The sequence below is a fragment of the Pongo pygmaeus genome, chromosome Y (genome assembly GCF_028885625.2).
Source record: "Pongo pygmaeus isolate AG05252 chromosome Y, NHGRI_mPonPyg2-v2.0_pri, whole genome shotgun sequence".
NCBI lineage: Eukaryota > Metazoa > Chordata > Mammalia > Primates > Hominidae > Pongo > Pongo pygmaeus.
In genome coordinates, this window is record NC_072397.2 from 38,428,153 (window position 1) to 38,455,486 (window position 27,334).

General features: G+C 39.7%; 1 pseudogene; it reads left to right on the forward strand.

Annotated features, from left to right (window-relative positions):
- The first annotated feature begins 3,286 nt into the window (after nt 1-3,286).
- Nucleotides 3,287-24,857, forward strand: LOC129025775 (adenylate kinase isoenzyme 6-like; annotated as a pseudogene).
- Nucleotides 24,858-27,334: the final 2,477 nt, after the last annotated feature.

Sequence of the window (27,334 nt, forward strand, 5' to 3'; positions counted from 1 at the left end):
GGTTGCATAGAATTTTAATGGTGGCTGTTTTGGGAAAGAGGAAAGATTCTGTGATCAATTATGGGCATCATTGAGCTCCAAATCTTTTCCACAATTGCTCTTAGCAAGCAGGTAGACCCTGGGAACATGAGTGGCTTTTCCCCAGGGAACATGAGTACATGAGAGATTTTGCTTTACAACCAGGTGAATCTCACCACAGCAGTTGGTGCTGCACTGGGCAGATTTCCGCACTCAAATACTGTGAATCTTTTTAATTTTTTTTTCCAAGACATCATTTATCTTTATAGAATTTTATTGGGCTGATATTAAGCCTGGATTTGTATTGCCTGATTTTTTTAGAATCACAACTCTGTTCTTTAACTTGTGGGATATGAAGTTATAAGGTTTTGGTGGGACAGGCTGAGAAGGAGGCTTGGGCTTGAATCCACATTCACATGCTTATCTGTGACACAAAGACCTCCGAAGAGTGGGGAAGTGCTGCCTGGCCCTTCTTTTGGGATCCCTCCTCTAGGCCTTCTACCCAACTTCCAAACCAGCCGTCCCTCTTACACAGCCCTGAGTCCCCTGCCGCTCCTCACTGTTCTGCAGCCCTGGGAAGTTGTTTGGCATGTTGCTGTCCAGGTGCAGTGAGAAGAAGGTGCAGTGAGAAGCAGGTGCAGTGACACATATCTTCACGGACCATCAGCACCGGCTAAATCTCCTGCAACATCTCCTTAAGGGACACCTGCAGGGAGAAGGCCCCAGCAACTCTGATGAGAAACCGCATGGCTGGAAGCAAGGACTTACCGTTTCCCTAGCCCAAAGCCCTGAGAATCATGCCCAAAATTCTCAGTTTTCCACTTTTTGAATATTTAATTCCTTTTAGAATCCCAGGCCCCCTCTATACATGCCATGCTTACCTACATCTGTCTGTGTGTGCAGAACAGAGCCTGGCCACATTGACTATTCCTGCAGACCAAGAAAAATCCCTATGCAGAGTGGGGGAGATGGAAGAACTAAGGGAGACAAAATGGCAGCTTTGTCTCATCTCATGCCCAGTGCTAAGGTCCCCAAGGCAAACAGCTTTTGCCTTCAACTTCAAGTTAACAGCATACAAAATATATTCATTTTTACTTCCCCCACTCTCTTACTAATGTTACAAATTATATCTTTATATATTGTGTGTATTTTCACAGATATTTAAGAATTTTATGCACCATTATTATTACAATAGCAAATTTTATATCGGTGTATATACTTATATTTAACAGAGCTTTGTATTATCATATGGTTTTATGATGCTGTCCAGCATCATTTAACGTTTCAACATAATTGACTGTCATTTGTATTTTGTTCTAGGGTTATTCTAGCAGTAAGCAACTTTAGATTTTTTATTTTAAACTTAGAAAGGTTTTCTTTTTTCTAATTTTTGAAGTATAGTGTTTTCCAGATCAATTATTCTTGGTTACTAGTATGCTTTCTTTCATCACTGAAATGTGTAGGGGTCTCAGCATGCCCTCTTTTTCTCCTAAATAAGATTTATGTCATTTTCTTCCTATATTCTTTTTATAAGACTCATTCTCTGAATATATTGGTCTACTTGATCGTGTCCAGTAAGTCTCATATTTCACACTTATTTTTTCCATTTTTTTCAAAAATTTGTTTCCAGGCTTAAATGTTTGTGAATAATATATGTTTAATTTCCTGATTCCTTTTTTGCTCCATTGTTTGCTGTTGTGTCTCTGTAGTGAATTTGTAAATGCCAGTTATTGGATCCTTCAATGCCACAATTTCTGTTGGGTTTTTAGAAAAATGTTTCATCTCTTTGTTGGTATCATATTTTGGTCATTTATTATTTTTAAATGTTATTCAATTGTTTATTTTTGTTTTATTTTTGTTCACTGAGACTGTTTCATTATTTTTAATTCTTTATCAGATATGCAAAAATCTTCATTTCTTAACATTCAACTTCTGGATATTTATTCTGTTTCTTCCAGTGAAGTGTATTTTCCACCATCTCCGTATGCCTTGTAATTTTTTTATAAGATTTGGAAAATTACACAACATCCATCAAATGTAGCACTTAAAACCTGGCATGGTTGGGTATGGTAGCTCATGCTTGTAAACCCAGCATTTTGGGAGGCTGATACGGGCAGATTACTGGAGGCCAGGAGTTTGAGACCAGCCTGGCTAACATAGCGAAACCCATCTCTACTGAAAATACAAAAAAAAATTAGCTGGGCATTGTGGTGTGCACCTCTCGTCCCAGCCACTCAGGAGACTGAGAGAAGAGAATCACTTGAACCCAGGAGATGGAGGTTGCAGTGAGCTGAGATCACTCCACTGCACTCCAGCGTGGGTGACAAAGCAAAACTCTTTCTCAAAACACACACACACACACACACACACACATAAAAAAAAAAAACTGGCTTAGTAAAGGGGGATATTGACAGCACTCAGCCAGGCTATAGATTCTGGGTGCTTCACAGATGCATTCTCAGATATGTCTTCTCTGGATCTGTGTGTATTTCTCAGTTAAAGGGAATTTGTTTCATTGTTTTTAGATGGATTACCTATTTTCTTCCCCAGTTGACTCTCTGTGGTATTACAGTTTCTCTAGTGCTGCAATTTTCTTTCTTCTCATCAGACACAACTGTCATTTGTATGACTCCATCATGTCCTTCAGCACTCCATGTCAGGAAAGACAGAATCTATTCATTAGGCAATCTCTCAAAAAGACAAACATTTCAACACATACACTACAGCTTTAATTCTTTCCTGAGGAAGATGCTGGGAGTTGGGCATTTTCTGGTGAGCCCAATTACTATTGTGGGGAAGGAAAAAAAAAAAACTTTGGTGGATATACTGTAGCAAAGAAAAAATTCCTGCAGTGTGGAAAGAGAGGAGGCAACAGCCATATACAAAGCAAGGTGAAAATAAATGAGCAGGTAACACATGGAAGAGGTCCAAAAGTCACAGAGAAAACCAGAGTTTAAATATGGTTTAGTCATCCCTATTCCAATGGAAGTTGTTTTAGAAAAGTGTAATTTTACTTTTCTTGCTGTCACAGAGAAACATGTTCCTGTCCCATGCTTACTATTCTCTTCAATCTTCTACAGCTTCTTTTCTCCCTCCCAGAATCTTCCAGTGCATTCACACTGAAAACCAAAGTCCTTCCAGAATCTGTAAGAACCTACAAGATCTGACTAGTTTTCATTAGTTTTGGGAATCTGGGGAAATGTGTTCACATTTCTGGAGACCTCTATGTTATGCAATTTTTTAATAAATATGTGGTGTCTGAAGTCAAATGTGTGTGAAGGGAGTTGTGGAGGCATTGGGATTTGGTTTAGAAATTCCAAGAACAGTAGTGCAATGGACATGTGAACAAGGCACTTGGAGCCCTCGCGGCAAGCCATCATTGCTTCTGAACATCCTTCCCACCGGTACAACAGCGGGTGGAAGAACCACACTAGGCAAAGAACTTGCATGAATATCAGGATTGAAATACACTGATGTGGGTGATTTATCTTGAAAAGAGCAATTGTATGATGGCTATGTTGAAGAGTATGATTGTCCTATTTTAGATGAAGACAGAGTAGTTGATGAGTTAGATAACCAAATAAGAGAAGGTGGAGTTATTGTTGATTACCCTGGTTTTGATTTCTTCCCTAAACGCTGGTTTCATATAGTTTTTGTGCTGAGGACAGATACCAACGTATTGTATGAAAGACTTGAAACAAGGGGTTGTAATGAGAAGACTCTAACAGACAATATTCAGTGTGAGATTATTCAAGTTCTTTATGAAGAAGCCACAACATCCCACAAGGAAGAAATCATGCATCAGTTGCCCAGAAATATACCAGAAGAGCTAGAAAATAATGTAGATCAGATTGGCTGGGTGCAGTGGCTCACTCTTGTAATCCCAGCACTTTGGGAGGCCAAGGCGGGTGGATCACCTGGCCAAGAGATCAAGACTATCCTGGCTAACACGGTGTAACACCAACTCTAGTAAAAATACAAAAAAAAAAAAAAAATAGCTGGGGCCTGGTGGTGGGTGCCTTTAGTCCTAGCTTCTCAGGAGGCTGAGGTGGGAGAATGGCATGAACCTGGGATACGTAGCTTGCAGTGAGCTGAGATCACACCACTGCTCCCCAGCCTGGGTGACAGAACGAAACTCCTTCTTAAAATAAATAAATAAATAAATGAATAAAAATAAATATATAAATAAAAAAGAAAATAATCTAGATCAGATCTAGAAATGGATTGAACAGTGGATCAAATATTATAACTCTTGACTTATAAGGCCAGCTGCTTTACAATCATTCTTGTTGATATTACTCTACTGACATCATAGAAACTGTTCAAGTATCAGCAATACTTTATTAAAATCATGTTGCAGGACTAGCATCTGGATAGTATAGAGGTTTATGCCTGTGTTTCTTTTTCTCCGCGAGAAACCTAAACATCTGAAATATAATGAATATAGTATTATTAAGGATTGAGACAAAAACTGTACTTTTAAAACAAATTGCTAAGGAATAAATAAATCTGACAAAACGGGTGGATATGTTTTAAGTTTATTACAGAAAAAAATACAGATGATCTCTTAAAATAAAACTAAAGACTAAAGAGTATTCCTTTTTTAAAGATAAATATCAGAGTATTCCTTTTTTTCTTTCTATAAATTAGAAAATAAGGGAAGTGTTGTACTCTATACAAAATTTAAAAGGCACAAAAGAGCATGTTGAAAAGTTAGGTCTCCCTTCCAGACCACAATATTCACAGGCACTCCAGGATCCTTCACTTTAGGAAATAATGTTACTGGTTTCCTGTATGCCTCTTGAGAGGTTTTATGCCTGGACAGTGTGTGTTTGTGTGTGTATATATATACATATATATATATATATATATATATGTACAATTTTTTAAAGAATATACTAGTATATTGCACACACTGTTCTGTACCTTTCTTTTTTACTAAATATATTTGGAGATTATATCATATCAGTACAGAACTCCCTGTTCTTTCTTTTTATCGGAGATATACATATCATACATTAAAATTTACAAATTTGAAGTGTATTATCAGAATTGGATATGGTGACTTATGCCTGTAATCCCAGCAGATGGGGAGGCTGAGGTGGAGAATTGCTTGAGGCAGGAGTTCAAGAACAGCGTAGGCAACATAGTGAGACCTTAGACTCTAATAACAAACATAAATGAAATATACAATCCATTGGTTTTTAGTTTACTAACAAGGTTATGACTGTCACCACTGTGGGGGAAGCAGTGATGATAAAGGGAAATCCTACACCCTTTAGCAGTCACTCTCTATCCTTTCCTCCTCATCCTTTTGCAGTTACTAGTCTGCTTTCTGTCTCTATGGATTTGCATATTCTGGATATTTCATATAAATTGGATTACACAATAAAAAAAGAAATTCCAGGAATACCAAAGGGAGATGACACATATTTCCTGCTATATAATTTCACATCCTATGAAGGTTTAAGACATAATTCTACAAAAAAATTTGATGGAAAATCTTTATGTGCAAAAGTATCTTGCTAAATATAAGAAAATTATTTTATGGAGAATTCTTTTTTTTTTTTATCAGGACCTAATTTTAAAAATTTAAACTCTGTATGCCAACAATATCTACTGTAGGGTGGCTTATGTATGTAATTGTTTTATGGATTCCTTACAAAAACTTTTCCCATTGGGGAAATTAGAACACTGCTCTACATACATTGAATTTCCAATTCTTACCTTATTTCTCACTTATTATTTTGTGATTCTGTCTTCTTCAACATGAAGATTTTCATGACTGGGTTTTCACTTTCTGAATTGTCATATGTCTGTAATTTTTCTGTAATCTTAGTTTCAGAAGTTCTACAATAGCATGCTCAAGGCCTGGCATGGTCTCTCATGCATGTAATCCCAGCACTTTGGGAGGTAGAGGTGGGCAGATCATGAGGCCAGGAGTTTGAGACCAGCCTGGCCAACATAGTGAAAACCCAACTACTAAAAGTACAAAAATTATCCAGGTGTGCTGGCAGGCACCTGTAATCATAGTTACTCGGGAGGCTGGGGAAAGAGAATCACTTGAAACTCGGAGGTGGAGTTAGCAGTGAGCCAAGATCCTTCCGCTGCACACGAGCCTGGGCAGCAGAGTGACACTCTACCTCAAAAAATAAATACATAACTAAAATAAAACAACATTCTGAAATGTATATGTTATATGTAAATTATATAGTTTATTAAAATATTTGTCTTGTATGATTCATCGAATTTAGGAACAATGTTATTACTAGCATTTTCTTCCAGTTTCCTCAGCTTTTACCTGAATAATAGCAAAACTTATTCCCAATTTTATTTTATATATCAACTTTTTATACTGTATTTAAAATATATATAGTTATTGTATTTAGAAATGTAAGACTTTCCTTCTAAAGGATAGATCACAGCCTTACCATTTTGAAAGAAAAGCAGCAATGGGCCGGGCACAGTGGCTTATGCCTGTAATCCCAGCACTTTGGGAGGCCAAGCTGGGCGGATCACCTGAGGTCAGAAGTTTGAGACAAGCAGCCTTGACCAACATGGGGAAACCCTGTCTCTGCTAAAAATACAAAATTAGCTGAACATGGTGGCACATGTCTGTAATTCCAGTGGCTCAGGAGGCTGAGACAGGAGAATAGCTTGAACCTGGGAGGCAGAGGTTGTGGTAAGCGGAGATCATTGCCTTCCAGCCTGAGAAAAAAGAGTAAAACTCTGTCTCAAAAAAAAAAAAAAGAGAAAACAAAGCAGCAACATATCAATGTATCAGTAGCATAATTTAAAAGTTTCTCTAGTATTTATAAAATGCGTATTGTTTAAAACTTTCTCATCAAAGCACTTTATGAATAATTATAATGTGTTTTCTTTGAAATGTTCTTGCCCTAACTGTATCAAACAATTCAAAATCCATGCTTTTCGTGGATGCACAGTTAGAGTTGAAAATTGCAGGTATCTAGAATTTTTTCTCTGTTATTGAGGATTTTATGCGTTAAAGTTGCTCTTCATTAAGTTTCGTATTTTATATTTCTGTATTTTACAGAGTAGGCTGTCTCACAACAGTTGTGTTTCTAGTTTCTACCTATTTAGTGTGGTTTTGAATTTCAGTATTCAAATCAGAATTTTGGGGATTAATGTTAATTTTAACTTTGTTTGCAATTTTATATCTGTTTGTTTCGTTTCTTAGGGTAGGCCACCTTACATCAGTTTACTGTTTTTAGTTTTAATTTATATATTATAATTTTGTATGACAATTGTCAACTCTGTACATCTTAATACAGTGTGAGGCAAAAGTCAATTATGAATCAGCCCTACCTCCTTTGTCAATATAATTATCAACGTGTTTGTTTGCTTGTATAAACTTTACCCCTATTTTGTTTATGATTTGTATATTTTTCTTCTTGGCTGGTGGCCAATAATTGATTCTGTCTAGGTGAGTATTCATGGAAATTTTCTTAATTTCAACATCTTTATCTTATAATATCTTAGAGTGAAAGAAACCATTTTGTGGTTTGAAGGTAACATTTTAGAAAGTTTGTAACTCTATCTCTGTTAGCTATCATATTTACTTTTAAGACAGAGTCTTGCTCTGTCACCCAAAGTCTTGCTCTGTCACCCAAAGTGCAGTGGCATAATCTCAGCTCACTGCAACCTCCACCTCCCAGGTTAAAGCAATTCTTCTGCTTCAGCCTCCTGAATAGCTGGGATTAAAGGCATGCACCACCATCCCTGGCTAAGTTTTGTATTTTTAGTAGAAATGGGGCCAGGCTGGTCTTGAATTCTTAATCTCTAGTGATCTGAACACATTGGCCTTCCAGTGTGTTGTGATTCCAGGCCTTAGCCACCTGCCCTCCAGTGTCATTGTTAATTTTAATTGTAGTAAAAATACATAACATAAAATTGATAATTTTAAATATTTTTTCTTATACAGTTTTGCTATGTTAAGTGTATTTACATTGTTATGCAACATATCTGTAAAACTTTTTTCTGTTGCAAAACTAAAACTCAATATAAATTAATAATATCCATTTTTTTTTTTTTTTTACCACCTGGCTCTGGATTAAAACCATACCATTTTCTGTTCCTAAGAGTTTCAATACTTTAGATATTACATGTAAGTGGAATCATAGAGTATCTGTTTTATTGTGGCTAAGTTTACTTAGCATCATGTGCTCAAGGTTTATCTTTATTGTGGATGTTACAAGATTTTCTCCTTTCAAAGGCTGAGTAGTTTTCCATTACTTTTATATCACAAATCATATTTATTCATTTATTCGGTGAGGAAAGTTTGTTTTGCTTTCAAATATTGGCCTTTGTGTATAATGCTTCAATGAGTATAGGTGTTCCAATAACTATTTTCACATATGTGCAAGGTTTTCATCTGTGCTGCATTGTGCTTTTTTGGAAAACTTGTCTGACTTCATGCCAGAACCAAACTGTTTTTATTACTGTAGCTTTGCAATGTGCTTTGAAATCAGAAAAAGTGACATCAATAACATTATTTCTTTTTTTAAACATTTTTTGGCTGTTTTGTGTCCTTTGAGATTCCATACAATTTGTTGGTTACTTTTTCAATTTCTAAAAAAAAAAAGAAAATAATTGTTAATTTAAAAGGGATTGCATTGAATCTGTAGTTCACTAGGAAGTATGAACATTTTCACAATATTAAGCCTTACAACCCTTGAACACAAGCATGCTCAAAAGAGAGTTGTTTAATTTCTATATGTGCTGATATTTTTATTTCCTTCTGTTATTGATTTCTAGTTTTATTCCATTTTGATCAGAAATAATAGCCTTTAAGATTTCTGTTCTAAAAAATTGTTAAGTCTAATTTTGTGGCCTAATAAGTGGTGTATCTAGGAGAATGTTTTATGAACTATAGAGAAAATTGTGTTCTTCTGTTGTGTATTCTGTATATTCTCATTAGATCTAATTTTTCTCTAGTGTTTTCAAAATTTGTTTCCTTATTAGTATTTAGGCTAGCTTTACTATTTATAATTAAAAGTTTGAATTAAAGTATTCTACTATTATTATTTTTCTCTCTATTGTAATAATTATTTCAATGTTTGCTTTGTACATTTGGAAACACTGGTGTGAAAAATTTATGTGTATATATATGTACACATACATATATATAACAAAATTTCATAAGTTCTAAGTGAATGAGCCCTCTTATTATTATTTAATGGCCTTCTTTGTCTCCTGTGACAGTTGAAAGTAAAAGTTTATTTTTATTTTTGAGAAGGAGTCTCACTCTGTCGCCCAGGCTGGAGTGCAGCGGCACGATCTCAGCTCACTGCAAGCTCCGCCTCCTGGGTTCACGCCATTCTCCTGACTCGCCTATCTAGTAGCTGGGTCTACAGGCACCCGCTACCATTCCTAGCTACCTTTATGTATTTTTAGCAGAGATGGGGTTTCACCGTGTTAGCCAGGATGGTTTCCATCTACTGACGTCGTGACCCGCCCACCTTGCCTTTCAAAGTGTAGGGATTACAGGCTTGAGCCACCATGCGTGGCCAACTTAAAGTTTGTTTTATGAACTATGACTAAAATGTATTTTGCCTAACACAGCTGTGACCAGCACTGCTGTCATTCGATTTCCATTTACTTCAAACTTCGATTTTGATCTTACTACTTTCAGTCTAGTTTTGATATTAGATCTAAAGTGAGTCACTGATGGAGAGGATAAAGTTGTTGTTGTTCTTTATTAATCCCTCTATCCAGTTTACATGTTTTGATTGAAAAGTTTAGTTCATAAATATTAAGATGTGTTTTTAAAATTGAAGAAATTAATTTTGTCATTGTTTTCTCTGATTTTTATAGCTATGTGGTCCCCTTTACCCACTCCTTTTAATCTTCCCTTTTGTGTTGATTTTTGTAGTGACATGCTTTAATGTATTTATGTGTGTTTGTGTGTGTATCTCCGCAAATATTTTTCTTGTGGTTACCATGGGGATTTCATAAAATCTTCTTTCTTTTTTTTTTTTTTGAGATTGAGTCTGACACTGTCACTCACGTTGGAGTGCAAGGGTGTTATCTCAGCTCACAGCAACCTCTGCTTCCTGAGTTCAGGTGATTCTCCTGCCTCAGCCTCCCCAGGGCCTGGGATTACAAGGGAACACCACCATGCCAAGCTAATTTTTTGTATTTTTAGTAGAGACGGGGGGTTTCACCGTGTTGACCATGCTGGTGTCAATCTCCTGACTTCATGATTCGCCTACCTCAGCCTCCTAAAGTGCTGTAATTACAGAGGTGAGCCACCATGCTTGGCCAGTAACAAATTAATTTTAATTACATACAAACATTCTTTCTCTTTCCATCTGCCTCAACTTAATATTATTGATGTCACCAATATCTTTTTATATTATATATCATTAACAAATGTTTTTGCATATTTTAGGCTTTTGTTTTAAATTATATTACATAATTACATATGTTTTATGAGCAATCATTTGAATTCATCATAATTTTATTTTTGTGCCTGTGTATTTCTTTTCCAGAGAGTTATGTACTTTCATCTAATTTTGCGATGCTATTTATCAACACTTTATATTTATAATGAGAAAATCTCTCTTTAGCATTTCTTGTAGTGAAGTTCTTGTGGTGATATGCTATTGAAGCATGTGCTCATCATGAAAAGACTTTATTTTTTCTTCATTTTGATAAATAGTATACCTGGATACAGTATTATTGCTTAAATTTTTTTCTTCTTTCAGCACATTAACAATATTACCCATGTCCCTTCTGGCTGGCAAGATTCCTGCAGCTAGATTCACTGATTATCTCATAGAAGCACCTATATAAATGACGCATAGTTTTTCTTTTTCGGTTTTCAAGATTATCTGCTAGTCTGTGACTTTCAAAATTTGCTTGTAATTTTTCTCATTATGAATCTTTTTGTGTTTATCCTAGTTAAAATTTCTTGAACATTTTTAGTTTTTATCTTTTTTTCTGAAGCTTGATAATTTCTCAGGCATGTTTTCTTTTATATTCTTCAACTCCATAATTTGCTCTTTAATATTTTTTATGTTATTGTTTATGTTCTCATTTTCCTGATTTTATTTCATTGTCTGTGCTCTCAGATTTTGCTCACTGAGCACCATTTAGATAATTATTTTAAATTTTTTTAGGTAATTTATACCTCTCTATTTCTTTATGGTAGATTTCTGGATTTTTTTTATTATTATTTTGCTTTATTATCTTAATACTTTGTATATATTGTAATATTTGGCTGATTACATTATATTATACTACTTTAGATATGTCCATTAAACTTGACTATTTAAAATTATCACTGGTTGGGAGGAGAAGCCAAGATGGCCAAATAGGAACAGCTCTGGTCTACAGCTGCCAGTGTGAGCGACGCAGAAGATGGGTGATTTCTGCATTTCCATCTGAGGTACCGTGTTCATCTCACTAGGGAGTGCCAGACAGTGGGCTCATGTCAGTGGCTGAGTGCACCGTGAGCCAGCCAAAGCAGGGGCGAGGTATTGCCTCACTCAGGAAGCACAAGGGGTCAGGGAATTCCCTTTCCAGGGGTGACAGACGGCACCTGGAAAATCGTGACACTAACACCTGAATACTGTGCTTTTCCAATGGGCTTAGGAAGTGGTACCCCAGGAGATTATAGCCTGCACCTGGCTCAGAGGGCTCTACACCCACGGAATCTTGCTGATTGCTAGCACAGCAGTCTGAGATCAAACAGCAAGGCGGCAGCGAGGCTGGTGGAGGGGCGCCCGCCATTGCCCAGACTCGCTTAGGTAATCAAAGCAGCTAGGAAACTCGAACTGGGTGGAGCCCACCACAGCTCAAGGAGGCCTGCCTGTCTCTGTAGGCTCCACCTCTGGGGGCAGGGCACAGACAAACAGAAAGGCAGCAGTAACCTCTGCCAACTTAAATGTCCCTGTCTGACAGTTTTGAGGAGAGCAGTGGTTCTCCCAGCACACAGCTGGAGATCTGAGAATGGGCAGACTGCCTCCTCAAGTGGGTTCCTGACCCCTGACCCCTGAGCAGCCTAACTGGGAGGCACACCCCAGCAGGGGCAGACTGACACCTCACACAGCAGACCAGGTACTCCAAAAGACTTGCAGCTGAGGGTCCTGTCTGTTAGAAGGAAAACTAACAGAAAGGATATCCACACCAAAAACCCATCTGTACATCACCATCATCAAAGACCAAAAGTAGATGAAACCACAAAGATGGGGAAAAAACAGAGCAGAAAAACTGGAAACTCTAAAAAGCAGAGGACCTCTCCTCCTCCAAAGGAATGCAGTTCCTCACCAGCAATGGCACAAAGCTGGATGGAGAATGACTTTGACGAACTGAAAGAAGAAGGCTTCAGATGAACAAATTACTCCAAGCTATGGGGGGATATTCAAACCAAAGGCAAAGAAGTTGAAAACTTTGAAAAAAATTTAGACGAATGTATAACTAGAATAATCAATACAGAGAAGTGATTAAAGGAGCTGATGGAGCTGAAAACCAAGGCTCGAGAACTACATGAAGAATGCAGAAGCCTCAGGAGCCGATGCGATCAAATGGAAGAAAGGGTATCAGCCCTGGAAGATATGAAGAGAGAAGGGAAGTTTAGACAAGAAAGAACAAGAACAAATGAGCAAAGCCTCCAAGAAAAGTGGGACTATGTGAAAAGACCAAATCTACGTCTGATTGGTGTACCTGAAAGTGACGGGGAGAATGGAAACAAGTTGGAAAACACTCTGCAGTATATTATCCAGGAGAACTTCCCCAATCTAGCAAGGCAGGCCAACATTCAAATTCAGGAGATACAGAGAATGTCGCAAAGATACTTCTCGAGAAGAGCAATCACAAGTCACATAATTGTCAGATTCACCAAAGTTGAAATGAAGGAAAAAATGTTAAGGGCAGCCAGAGAGAAAGGTCGGGTTACCATCAAAGGGAAGCCCATAAGACTAACAGTGGATCTCTTGGCAGAAACCCTACAAGCCAGAAGAGAGTGGGGGCCAATATTCAACATTCCTAAAGAAAAGAATTTTCAACCCAGAATTTCATATCCAGCCAAACTAAGCTTCATAAGTGAAGGAGAAATAAAATACTTTACAGACAAGCAAATGCTGAGAGATTTTGTCATCACCACGCCTGCCCTAAAAGAGCTCCTGAAGAAAGTACTAAACATGGAAAGGCACAACTGGTACCAACCATGGCAAAAATCATGCCAAAATGTAAAGGACATTGAGACTAGGAAGAGACTGCATCAACTAATGAGCAAAATAACCAGATAACACCATAATGACAGGATCAAATTCACACATAACAATATTAACTTTAAAAGTAAATGGACTAAATGCTCCAATTAAAACACACAGACTGGCAAATTGGATAAAGAGTCAAGACCCATCAGTGTGCTGTATTCAGTAAAGCCATCTCACATGCAGAGACACACATAGGCTCTAAATAAAAGGATGGAGAAAGCCCTACCAAGCAAATGGAAAACAAAAAAAGGCAGGAGTTGCAATCCTGGTCTCTGATAAAACAGACTTTAAACCAACAAACATCAAAAGAGACAAAGAAGGCCATTACATAATGGTAAAGGGATTAATTCAACAAGAAGAGCTAACTATGCTAAATATACATGCACCCAATATTGGAGAACCCAGATTCATAAAGCAAGTCCTGAGTGACCTACAAAGATACTTAGACTCCCACACATTAATAAAGGGAGAGTTTAACACCCTACTGTAAACATTAGACAGATCAACGAGACAGAAAGTCAACAAGGATACCCAAGAATTGAACCTAGCTCTGCAACAAGCGGACCTAATAGACATCTACAGAACTCTCCACCCCAAATCAACAGAATATACATTTTTTTCAGCACCACACCACACCTATTCCAAAATTGACCACATACTTGGAAGCAAAGCTCTCCTCAATAAATGTAAAAGAACAGAAATTACAACAAACTATCTCTCAGATCACAGGGCAGTCAAGCTAGAACTCAGGAATAAGAATCTCACTCAAAAATGCTAAACTACATGGAAACTGAACAACATTCTCCTGACTGACTACTGGGTACATAACGAAATGAAAGCAGAAATAAAGATGTTCTTTGAAACCAACAAGAACCAAGACACAACATACCAGAATCTTTGGGATGCATTCAAAGCAGTGTGTAGAGGGAAATTTATAGCACTAAATGCCTACTAGAGAAAGCAGGAAACATCCAAAATTAACACCCTAACATCACAAATAAAAGAACTAGAAAAGCAAGAGCAAACACATTCAAAAGCTAGCAGAAGGCAAGAAATAACTAAAATCAGAGCAGAACTGAAGGAAATAGAGACACATAAAACCCTTCAAAAAATTAATGAATCCAGAAGCTGGTTTTTTGAAAGGATCAACAAAATTGATAGACCGCTAGCAAGATTAATAAAGAAAAAGAGAGTGAAGAATCAAATAGATGCAATAAAAAATGATAAAGGGGATATCACCATCGATCCTACAGAAATACAAACAACCATCAGAGAATACTACAAAGGCCTCTAAGCAAATAAACAAGAAAATCTAGAAGAAATGGAGAAATTGCTCAACACATAAACCCTCCCAAGACTAAACCAGGAAGAAGTTGAATCTCTGAATAGACCAATAACGGGAGCTGAAATTGTGGCAATAATCAATAGCCTACCAACCAAAAAAAGTCCAGGACCAGATGGGTTCACAGCCAAACTCTACCAGAAGTACAAGGAGGAACTGGTACCATTCCTTCTGAAATTATTCCAATCAATAGAAAAAGAGGGAATCCTCCCTAACTCATTTTATGAGGCCAGCATCATCCTGATATCAAAGCCTGGCAGAGACACAACAAAAAAAGAGAATTTTAGACCAATATCCTTGATGAACGTTGATTCAAAAATCGTCAACAAAATACTGGCAAACAGAATCCAGCAGCACATCAAAAAGCTTATCCAACATGATCAAGTGGGCTTCATCCCTGGGATGCAGGGCTGGTTCAATATATGCATATCAATAAATGTGATCCAGCATATAAACAGAACCAAAGACAAAAACCACGTGATTATCTCAATAGATACAGAAAAGGCCTTTGACAAAATTCAACAACACTTCATGCTAAAAACTCTTAATAAATTAGGTATTGATGGGACATATCTCAAAATAATAAGAGCTATCTATGACAAACCCACAGCCAATATTATACTGAATGGGCAAAAACTGGAAGCATTCCCTTTGAAAACTGGCACAAGACAGGGATGCCCTCTCTCACCACTTCTATTCAACATAGTGTTGGAACTTCTGGCCAGGGCAATGAGGCAGGAGGAGGAAATAAAGGGTATTCAATTAGGAAAAGAGGAAGTCAAATTCTTCCTGTTTGCAGATGACATAATTGGGTATCTAGAAAACCCCATTGTCTCAGCCCAAAATCTCCTTAAGCTGATAAGCAACTTCAGCAAAGTCTCAGGATACAAAATCAATGTACAAAAATCACAAGCATTCTTATACATCAATAACAGACAAACAGAGAGCCGAATCATGATTGAACTCCCTTTCACAATTGCTTCAATGAGAATAAAATACCTAGGAATCCACCTTACAAGGGATGTGAAGGACGTCTTCAAGGAGAACAGCAAACCACTGCTCAAGGAAATAAAAGAGGATACCAACAAATGGAAGAAAATTCCATGCTCATGGGTAGGAAGCATCAATACCATGAAAATGGCCATACTGCCCAAGACAATTTACAGATTCAATGCCATCCCCATCAAGCTACAAATGACTTTCTTCAAAGAATTGGAAAAAAACTACTTTAAAGTTCTTATGGAACCAAAAAAGAGCCCGCATCACCAAGTCAATCCTAAGCGAAAAGAACAAAGTTGGAAGCATCACACTACCTGACTTCAAACTATACTACAAGGCTACGGTAACCTAAACAGCATGGTACTGGTACCAAAACAGAGATATAGATCAATGGAACAGAACAGAGCCATCAGAAATAATGCCACATATCTACAACTATCTGATCTTTGACAAACCTGAGAAAAACAAGAAATGAGGAAAAGATTCGCTATTTAATAAATGGTGCTGGGAAAACTGGCTAGCCATATGTAGAAAGCTGAAACTGGATCCCTTCCTTACACCTTATACAAAAATCAATTCAAGATGGATTAAAGACTTAAATGATAGACCTAAAACCATCAAAACCCTAGAAGAAAACCTAGGCATTACCATTCAGGACATAGGCATGGGCAAGGACTTCATGTCTAAAACACCAAAAGCAATGGCAACAAAAGCCAAAATTGACAAACGGGATCTAATTAAACTAAAGAGCTTCTGCACAGCAAAAGAAACTACCATCACAGTGAACAGGCAACCTACAAAATGGGAGAAAATTTTCGCAACCTACTCATCTGACAAAGGGCTAATATCCAGAATCTACAATAAACTCAAACAAATTTACAAGAAGAAAACAAACAACCCCATCAAAAAGTGGGTGTAGGACATGAACAGACACTTCTAAAAAGAAGACGTTTATGCAGCCAAAAACCACATGAAAAAATGCTCACATCACTGGCCATCAGAGAAATGCAAATCAAAACCACAATGAGATACCATCTCACACCAGTTAGAATGGCAATCATTAAAAAGTCAGGAAACAACAGGTGCTGGAGAGGATGTGGAGATATAGGAACACTTTTACACTCTTGGTGGGACTGTAAACTAGTTCATCCCTTGTGGAAGTCAGTGTGGCGATTCCTCAGGGATCTAGAACTAGAAATTCCATTTGACCCAGCCATCCCATTACTGGGTATATACCCAAAGGACTATAAATCATACTGCTATAAAGACACATGCACACCTATGTTTATTGCGGCATTATTCACAATAGCAAAGACTTGGAACCAACCCAAATGTCCAACAATGATAGACTGGATTAAGAAAATGTGGCACATATACACCATGGAATACTATGCAGCCATAAAAAATGATGAGTTCACGTCCTTTGTAAGGACATGGATGAAATTGGAAATCATCATTCTCAGTAAACTATCGCAAGAACAAAAAACCAAACACCGCATATTCTCACTCATAGGTGGGAATTGAACAATGAGAACACATGGACACAGGAAGGGGAACATCACACTTCGGGACTGTTGTGGTGTGGGGGGAGGGGGGAGGGATAGCACTGGGAGATACACCTAATGGTAGATGACGAGTTAGTGGGTGCAGCGCACCAGCATGGCACATGTATACATATGTAACTTACCTGCACATTGCACACATGTACCATAAAACCTAAAGTATAATAATAACAATAATTAAAAAATAAATAAAATAAAATAAAATAATCACTGGTCACAGTTCTTACATAGAGGCTTCGTTCTGAGAGAGTCTGACACAAACTTGTTGGCCTAGAAATTCTGAAGTTCTCTCAAAACTTTTCTCAAGATTCATTTTCTTTTATTACATTTGGTCTCAGCCAAACCAATCTGTCATTCAAAGTACACCACCACGTCTTTGAGCATTGTGAAGCCAGGAGTTGGGGGTCCATTCCTACGTGCACCTTGTTGTATTGGGAAGGAGAAAGAACTGTCGTGTGTAAATGTAACAAACATTTCTTTTTTTTTTTTTTTTTGTGGGGGGAATGTGGTTTCACTCTCGTTGCCCAGGCTGGAGTGCAACGACATGATCTCAGCTCTCTGCAACCTCTGCCTCCCAGGTTCAAGTGATTCTCCTGCCTCAGACCCCCGAGTAGCTTGGATTACAGGCATGCACCTCCACGCCTGACTAATTTTGCATTTTTAGTAGAAACGGGGTATCTCCATGTTGTTCAGACTGCCCTTGAACTCCTGACCTCAAGTGCTCTGCCTGACTTGGCCCCACACAATGCTGAGATGACACGCATGAGCCACTGCACCTGGCCACAAACATTCCTTCTTGTGAATGTGGAGGACATGCATGTCCCTGACAAAAAAATTTTAGGCTTTTTAAAAAATTTGATATGGGTTTGGGGGTAATCTAACCACTACTAGCTACAAGAAATCCTCAAGTAATTTTGTCAACTGTGAAGCGACAGTATCCATCAGCATTAATAGCCTGTATGAAGTGCATTTTTCCCACTGAGTTCTCCAAAAAAGTCCTCAGTGTAGAGATGAGAAAACACAGGCTACGAAATTTCAAATGGCTGCTGAACAGCACATGGGTCAGACCTAAGAACCTTCCAGAGAGGGCTACATGAAATTTCTTCTAAATTACCTGAAACAGAGAAGCTTCTGACATTGAGTGTAAGAACGTGGAGAAGCCATATTTCCTCTCCATTTTGGAGACAGTGAACAGGGCAAGACAGTTTAGAAAGAAATAAAGCAACATTTTATTCTTCCTTTTTTTTTTTTTTTTTTGAGACAGAGTCTCGCACTGTCACCCAGGCTGGAGTGAAGTGGCATACTCTGCTCACTGAGAGCTCAGCCTCCTGGGTTCACACCATTTTTCTGCCTCAGCTTCCTGAGTAGCTGGGACTAAAGGAGCCTGCCACCACTCCCGGGTAATTTTTTTGTATTTTTATTAGAGACGGGGTTTCACCGTGTTAGCAAGGATGGTCTCGATCTCCTGACCTCGTGATTCACCCATCTCAGGCTCCCAAAGTGCTGGGATTACAGGCATGAGCCACCGTGCCTGGCTTTTCTGTCTTTAATATTAAAGAAAGTCTTAAGAAAGAGACACAACATTTTCAGACCTGGTAAGGAGACAAATGCTGGGAGACTGCAGGATTAATAAGATAGTCAGAGATCTGAGGAGATAAATTGAGGAACAGAACACCCATATCTATATTTAAAATAACAACTAACAAGTGACTTAAACATATCAGTTGGAAAAATGGAAATAAAATGATCAATGTGTTTTTATTGGCCCCACACACATGAGATTGTCAGAAAATTAAAAGAATGTTAATATCCAGGTGAGGCTGAGTTCAGAGAATCAGCTTTATTCTGGGACTGTGGATGACAATGTACTTGCCACAGACCTTGTGGAAAGTCTCCTGGCTGTAGCTTTAGAAATTTTACATGTGTATATCCTTTTACCCAGTAATCACTTTCCTGACAATCAACAATTAATACATATCATGTTCTAAATTGTTTCCCTTCTCCCAAATTTATAAGTTGATATTCTAGTATTTATATGTTGACATTCTAAGGCATATATAATGTAATTAACCTCAAACTGTGAGTAAGTGTGTGTTTGGACATATCATTTTTAAAGAGGTGACTATGATTAAGTAAGTTCAGTAAAGTGGAACCTAATCTAACATAACTGGAGTCCTTTTAAAAAGAGTAAAGACACAGGGGCTCAAGAGAAGACCCTGAGAAAAAACAAATGTAAGGTGGTCAATTAATCTCAAATAGAAAGAGGCATTAGAGAAACCACTTCAGCCAATAGTTTGTTTTTCAATTTCTAACCACCAGAATTATGAGAAACTCAGTTTCCATTGAGAGCTTCAGTACACGGTACTGGATTATGGAAGCCCAAGCAAGCTGTTACAGGAAATCATGACATGCAGATAAATTTTCTTCATTACAACTAAAATGAAAATAGAGTGTTATCATGGCAGAGTCCACCATTATTGAAAGGTTAAGCCACTCTGGGAAATGGCCTTCTTTAATAGAATATTACAAAGACATCTGAAGGCACAGTTTCTACCCTGATGGCCTACAGGGATGAGTTGTCTGAGGTGACATATTGCAGGCAAATGCAGGGAACAACATAACTTTTTTTCATGTAACCACTTCCCTATTTTTGTGTAAAAACCTCCCTAGTAATAGTGGTGGCTTTTAAGTCTCAGAGAAAGTCTGGCAGTACAGTGAAGCTGCCTGTTACAGAAGATACCTGCGGTAAATAGTTAAAACAATACAAACTGTAGCAACATGAATAAATACAGCCTAGTGTAAAGTAAAAACAACAAAAAGACCTCCTCTGGTATTTCTACAAGTATGTGAACAGGGAATTTACACTTAATCAAGTTGCCATTGGGACTAATAAAGGCCAGATTTTTTGACGGCAGAACTTTGGGTCACTCTGAGAAAAAAGCTCTAAGACAGAGCCCAGAGAGAGTCCATATTTGGGTCTGGGTTTTGGACCCATCCTGGCCTTGTTAGGCCTCTGTCTGTAGAGACTCCCATGTGCCTGCTCTCACCATAGCTCACCGTAGGACATGCTTGGTTGTATGGCAAAACTGCCCCTTGTCCAAAGAGATGGGGACTTGAACTCATCAAAGAGCTGCTCATTGATTTTAATACAGCTCTGTAAAGAGAATGCCCAGCAGCCAAGCCAACCCCCCCAAAAAAAAAAGTTAATGGTCTCCCTTGTATTTACCACAAGGTGACATCCCGATTAGAAATTCTGCTCCTGGCTGGGCATGGTGGCTCACACTTGTAATTCCAGCAGTTTGGAAGGCTGAGATGGGTCGATCACATGGTCAGGAGATCGAGACCATCCTGGCTAACACGGTGAAACCCCATCTCTGTTAAAAACTAAAAAAAAAAATCAGCTGGATGTGGTGGCAGGAGCCTGTAGTTCCAGGTACTCGGGAGCCTGAGGCAGAAGAATGGCATTAACCCAGGAGGCAGAGCTTGCAGTGAGTGGAGATTGAGTCACTGCACTCCAGCCTGGGTGACAGAGCAAGATTGTCTTTAAAAAAATAAAATTTCTACTCCCAAGATCAGGCACACAGGAGCATCTGCATAGACCCCCAGCCCCTGAGGAAACCAGAGGACAGATAAAGGCCTTGGGATTCACATCTGAGTAGACACACTTGGTCTCCAACACTCAACTTTTTATTCAACCAGCCATGGCCTGTGTGGGAACATGACAGACTTACCAGAGTTCCAATGCCTGACAACCTGCATATGTGAGGAAAAGCCACCTCCTTTCCTGTTCCCCCTGCAACACATGGTTATGGTGGGCCAGATGGGGTTTGCCAGATTAGAAGACAAGAGACTCCTGGAATGGACAGACCTGTCCTGGGCTACAGTGCCTTATCTTTGGGTGTCTCTTGCCAAATAGACACAGGTGTCAAGGATGTGTGCTTAGCCAATGTCTGTATTATTTGAAAAGGCTCTCACTTTGGACATTTCTAAGGCAACAGCTTAGAAATGTCACCATGAAATAAGAACACAATGTTCTCTTAAGCATCCCCCATAAAATGAGCTAGGTACAGGGCTGTCTCTAGAGTGTTTCTCTAGATTATGTCTAGTTTTCAAACTTGTAAATTCTGTCAGGTTCTGTCACAAGAGGAGTGTGTTAGTTCTTCAAGATTCCATCATTTCCTGAGCTCTTTTCTTCTATAAACGTATGCAAAGTCCCTGTGCAGCTGCTGATTACTCATCTTCCTTTCCCATGTCAACTCTTCACCTGTACACAATTATGCAAACACAAGCCCCTAACCGCATGAAGATATCTAAATGTAGCCAGGGCCCCAGGTTTGAGGGAACAGAGCTGGATTAAAACATTATTTTCTTCTCATTTCTGTGACCATCAAAAATCACTGTTTCAGGTCTCCCCAGACCTGAAATATATGCACAATGGGGATTATGCTAGCATTGACTTCCAAGCAATTTCTTTGAGTATATATGAGATAGAGTGAATAAAATTCAGTTAGGTGCAGTGGCTCAGGCCTGTAATCCCAGCACATTAGGAGGCCAAGGCAGGTGGATCAAATTAAGGCCAAGAGTTTGAGACCAACCTTGACCAACATGGCAAAAACTCAGGAGGCTGGGGTCAGTGAGTCACTTGAACCAGGCAGGGAGAGGTTGCAGTAAGCCAAGAATGTGCCACGGCACTCCAGCCTAGGTGATAGAGCGAGATCCTGTCTCAAAATAATAATAATCATAATAAAAATGATAAAAACATTAGATAGGCATGGTGGTGCATGCCAGTATTCTCAGCTTCTCAGGAGTCTGAGATAAGGAGGAGATCACTTGAGGCCTGAAAGGTTGAGGCAGCAGTCAGTCATGACCCACTCTAAACTGGGTAGTCCTGTGAGAAAGAAAGAAAAGAAAGAAGGAAAGAAGGAAAGTAGGAAAGAAAGACAAAGAAAGAAAGAAAGAAAGAAAGAAAGAAAGAAAGAAAGAAAGAAAGAAAGAAAGAAAGAAAGAAAGAAAGAAAGAAAGAAAAAGAAAGAAAGAAAGAGAGAGAGAAAGAGAAAGAAAGAGAGAGAAAGAAAGAGAGAAAGAAAGAAAGAACCAAATGTGGACAGATCATGAGGTCAGGAGATCAAGATCATCCTACCCAACATGGTGAAACTCTGTCTCTAAAAACAGTTCAAAATTAGCTAGGCATGGTGGTGCTTGACTGTAATTTCAGCTACTCAGGGGGCTGAGGTGGGAGAATGGCTTGAACCAGGGAGCCAAAGATTGCAGTGAGCTGAGATCACACCACAGCACTCCAGCCTGGTGACAGAGCTAAAAATAAATAAATAAATATAAAAATAAAAAAAGAAAACTGCAAATCAAACTTGGCCACCATCCTATGTGCATCTCATACTGGATCTACCCATTTGTCAACTCTGAGATCTATATTTTCCATCTTCTTTTTTTTTTTTGTTGAGGTGGATTCTCCCTCTGTTACCTAGGCTGGAATGCATTGGTCCAAGCTCGGCTCACTGAAACCTCCGTCTCCCAGGTTCAAGTGATTCTCCTGCCTCAGCCACCTGAGCAGGTGGGACTACAGGAGTGCAACACCAAGCCTGCTAATTTTGTATTTTTGGTAGAGATGGAGTTTCACCATATTGGTCAGACTAGTCTCAAAATCCTCACCTTATGATCTACCTGCCTTGGCCCTGAAAGCACTGGGATTACAGGTGTCAGCCACCGTGTCCGGCCTCATCATTTTTTTTTTTTTTTTTTGAGACAGGGTATCACTCTGTCATCCAGGCCAGAGTGCTGTGGCTCAAGTTAGGCTCTCTGCTACCTCCACCTGCCAGGCTCAAGTGATTCTTGTGCCTCAGGTTCCCTGAGTGTCTGGGATCGCAGGTGTGTGCCACCATGCCTGGCTGATATTTTCATTTTTAGTAGAAATGAACGGTGTTTTGCCATGTTGGTCAGGCTGGTCCACTCATCCTGTTTTTTTTTTTTAAATATATATATGTATATTTTGAGACAGAGTCTTTCTCTGTCATCCTTTATATTTATATATATATATATATATATATATATTTTTTTTTTTTTTTTTTTTTTTTTTTTTTTTTGAGATGGAGTGTTGCTTTGCCACCCGGAGCAAGAGTGCAGTGTCCTGATCTTGGCACACTGCAACCTTCGCCTCCCAGGTTCAAGTGATTTTCCTGCCTCAGCCTGCCTAGTAGCAGGGATTATACATTCCAACCATTGCACCCTGCAATTTTTGTATTTTTAGTAAAGAAATGGTTTCACTATCTTGGCCAGGCTGGTCTTGAACTCTTGGCCTCATGATCCACCTACTTTGGCCTCCCAAAGTTCTGAGATTACAGGCATGAGCCACCCTCATCCTTGGCCCCACTCACCTTTAAGATGACAACACTGTACAGTAGTTTAAGAAAACGGGATGCGTTTACTGAATCCTACACACATTCCTTCCTTGTAGGGTTTGTGTAATGTTAGTCACCAGTCAAGGATATACACCTCCCGCCACCTTTATTTTTTTCTTTCTTTATTTTAATCCTCCCAACTTGGCCTCCCAAAGTGCTGGGATTACTGGGGTGAACCATCATGCCTATCTGACCTAAAGAGATATCCATTGAAAGCAAGAAATAGAGAAGTCCTTTCAGTGATTTGATTGATTGATTGATTCAGAGATAGCATCTCACTCTGCCACCCTGGCGGAGTGCAGTGATACCATCATAGCTCACACAATGCAGCCTAGACACACATTAGCTCAAGTGATCCTTCCTCCTCAGCCTCCAGAGTAGAGTAAATGGGTCCACAGGCACACGCCACTGTGCCCAGATTATTTTTAAATGTTTTCTACAGACAGTGTCTCATCACTTCGTTGCAATCCTCCTGACCCAGCATTTCAGAGTGCTGGAAAGACGGGCTTGAGCCACTTCGCCTGGCCTCCCGGTAATCACTCACGACCACGACGAGTGTACTAATTTTTTTTTTTCTTTCTTTCTTTTCTTTTTTCTTTTTTTTTTTTTTTTTGACAGAGTCTAGCTCTGTGCGAGGTGAAGACCATCAACTTGGAAGTCACAGCACCGCGTTCCAAAGCCCTGTTCAAAAGCCCAAATCTTTATTCCCTTTCTGGAGTCCTATCTGGTGACTTCTATAGCCTCAGGCTTCTCTCCATTCAGAAGCTTTTCAGGAGCCACCCCACCCGAAGGCTGGGGAGTGGGGATAGATAGTCAGTCTCCCACCTTTTCTAGCTTGGCAACGACATCCCCAGCCCCCCACCTCTTGCTCACCCTTTGAGATCCCCCACCTCCACTGCCTTGGATGCTGACCTCTTACTTTACTTTCTGTCTTTCTTCCTTTCTTGGGCTTGAGTAGGGAATGAGGGGTGAGAGTTTTTGTGGGGAGGGATCTGTGTGGTGAGGACGGAGGGGAGTGTCCTAAAGGTTGATTTACTCTCATACCTCTTTTATTATCATCACCGTAGATGAAATCAACAATAAACTAAGAGACCCACGTTCTGCGGAGGGTCCTGCACCTTCCACGAAAGGAAGGAGCGCTGTCCTTGGAGAGGAGGAGAGGAATCTAGACAGACAGCTCTTGCTGGGCTTCCCCACTCGGTTTATGATTTCTGGCGGTCTAGGCCAGATACGCACTTGGATGGAAGGGGCATGTTCAGACATTTCCCCCTGTCACTTGTGAAGTCTACTTCTCATATTTCCCTTACAAACTCCTCAATTTAAAAATAAACGGTTAAAGAAAATCTTACCTAGTGAAACCAATTGTGAAGGCAACGAGGAAGAAAGCTCACTATTGTGGTGTAAAATTCTATACACATGGTGGGGCGCGGTGGCTGATGCCTGTAATCCCAGCACTTTTGGAGGCCGAGGTGGGTGGATCACCTGAGGTCGGGAGTTCGAGACCAGCCAGACCCACATGAGAAACCCCGCGTGTACTAAAAATACAAAATTAACCGCGCGTGGTGGTGCATGCCTATAATCCCAGGTACTCAGAAGGCTGAGGCAGGAAAGTCGCTTGAACCTGGGAGGCAGAGGTTGCAGTGTTCCGAGTTTGTGCCACCACACTCTAGCTTGGGCAACAAGAGCGAAACTCTTGAGTGATTTCTAGTAAATGGCACTGTATCGCTACTAGGATAATACGGCGGTGATGTTCTCTTGACGAGACACTGCTCTTCAACCCCCCGCTCCACTACCTCCACCCTGATCCAGAACGATGTATCACTCGTTTCTTTTCCATGCTGACTGACACTTGCAAGCATCGGTTGTCCTCGGGCATCACCTAGTGGCCACTGTTATTTAAAGTGGAGGTGGTACAGAGGGAGGTCTGGCCGACTTCACAGAGCCTGGGTCACCTGGTTTCTCTTCCTGCCTTCTGGAGGCCCCGCACTCTCTCCCTCATTCCTAGGGAACCCCTGCCCTGGCGGGGCCCCTGTTGGTCTTTTATCAGCACATTATTTTTCTTCATGTGTTGGTTTCTTTAATGTTCATAGGCTCTTCCACTTTGGCCTTATGTAGGGTCACTTTAATTTTTAAGTCACCCCCAAGCCCTTTTACTGTAATTTAGTGTTACTTAGGTGGGTTTCCCCCAACCCTTCCACCTCCCACCACCGTGCTTGGAAATGTTCTAGTGCCACCCTGGTGTGCCTCCGTCTTCTCTCCCCTTCCCCCACCCCTCCCCGGTGATCTCATTCTCACCAGGCTGACATTTGCATTGGTGGTCGTCAGGCCTCACTCATTGGCCACAGTTTTTGAAGATGTGGGAGGCACGGTCCCAGTGCCGCAGAGGCAGCTTGGGCCGATGGCATAGACCTTGACCCGCATGGACAAGGGGACAGGCAGGTGGGCCAGACTGCAGTTGTGAGTTTTTTCCCCCTTTGCTCCTCAGGCCCCTCTCCCTAGGAAAGCTTCATCCTGGATTGGTCTCAATCACCTTTCATCAAGATGTAATTTTTTTTTATTTTCTCCTACCACAGGCCAGCATATTTTCAAAATGGGAAAGGCGTCACTGCTCTACTCTGGGCCTTATTAGTATTTGCCCAATATAGAGACGCTTTCTGCAAAGCATTTTGTTCTTTTAAGATTTCCAGAGACAATGCTGTGGCCCGTGTTTGTTTGCTTGTTTTGTTTTGTTATTGTTTTTTCTTTTTCGTATTTATTTTCAGCTTAAGTAGAATTCACCAATTTTTAGGAAGATGTATATTTTCCCCAGGACATATTAGCTGCTGTTTTCTTCTGTTGTTAACTAGCACTTTTGCAAATCTCTCAACATGCAGTGAGAACCGGTTAAGGCAAACTATAGTTCAAAATATCCTACTTTCTAAAAATCTGTAAGTGAGTGTTGCTGCTGCTGCTGTTGTTTTTGATGTTCTTGTTTTCAAAGCATACTCTGGCCACTGTTTATGGCATCAGAGCATTATAAAATATTTGTAATTATTTCTTGAGTATCTCCTTCCTCTTCCTCTCTCTCTTTATCTGCCTCTCTCCCTCTGTCTCTGTCTCTATCTCTCTCTGTCTCTCTCTATCTCTCTCTCTCTCTTTGTATCTTTCTTTCTCTGTCCTATTCTTCCCTCCCTGTATTTTTTCTAGTATAGGCTCACGTAGATCTAATCTAATCTGTTACCAAGGCTGAATTCTTAACTTCAGAAATCCCAGATTTGATCTCCATACAGAATCCTGTACAGAACTGGTGAGTTCATTTCTGATCTTGGACATCTCATAGATATTACATACTAATTAAAATCCTACCTTAAAATCTGAGTTTGCTTTTCCCTCCCCTCGGCTGTTACCCAGAATTACTGTCTCAATAAATCGTACCTCTGTTCACCTAGGATGCTAGGAGGGTTTTCTCAATCTGTATCCCCTGTGTCCTAAACAACTCGTGACCAAGCTCTGTCTATTCTGTCTAAAATATATATCTCCAAACACTTCTCTCAATTTCCAGAACTCCCACGGCACTTGTGGAATGACTGACTCTTTGAAAAACCTCCCAGAAGTGGTTTCAGCTTCTTGGATAGGAGGACTAAGCCTGCTGAGAACTTTCCTTCCCAGGATTCCATGTGAAAAAAAAAGCCTTTGCAGGGAGCTGTGATCCTGGAGACCATGCTTGCCAGCACTGAATGACTCTCTGGAAGGATGCACGGGACTCCACAAAGCTGACTA